Here is a 569-nt window from a genome sequence, read left to right on the forward strand (position 1 = left end):
ATTTGACAATGTTTGAAGAGTTGTCTTAACGAACTTGTGATGGAAACCATAAAAAGGAACTTTGTGTATGAACAATCATATTGTAGTAATTAAAAAACAAGATAAAAAGTGTAAGTGTGGGGTGGAAAGTGGGGACTGGCTCAGGTTTCCAGTCAAGGATGGGTGGTCTCGATTAGTCGAGAAACTCTCCGCTCCTCATTGATAGAAGAAGCGAAACTAGAGACTCATTGTGCCAAGAGTCGAGAAGTCCCAATTGAACGTGCCTCTGAAAGTTATGGGGAAAAAGGCATTTGGGGTTTCTCTCTTTTGGAAGGTGAGAATTAGGAACGTCAAATTATTGTGTTAGTTCATGCTTTCCTTGCAAGATAGGGCTAGGACCCCTTTTCAATGGCTCGGACTCAAGCTACTTGGTGACAAGAGTCTGTCCATTAGAAATCTTGTTTATCTGACTATGTTTTTCTCAATCGATTAGAGCCTAGCAACCTGTCAGGTACCCTCTTTTTGCCAAATGGATATGGTAACGGGTTGGGGACCTCACATTAGCTTGCCTAGAAACAAACACACATAAA

This window comes from Adiantum capillus-veneris, chromosome 18, assembly GCF_014529385.1.
Source record: "Adiantum capillus-veneris isolate H3 chromosome 18, ASM1452938v2, whole genome shotgun sequence".
In the NCBI taxonomy this organism is placed as follows: Eukaryota; Viridiplantae; Streptophyta; class Polypodiopsida; order Polypodiales; family Pteridaceae; genus Adiantum; species Adiantum capillus-veneris.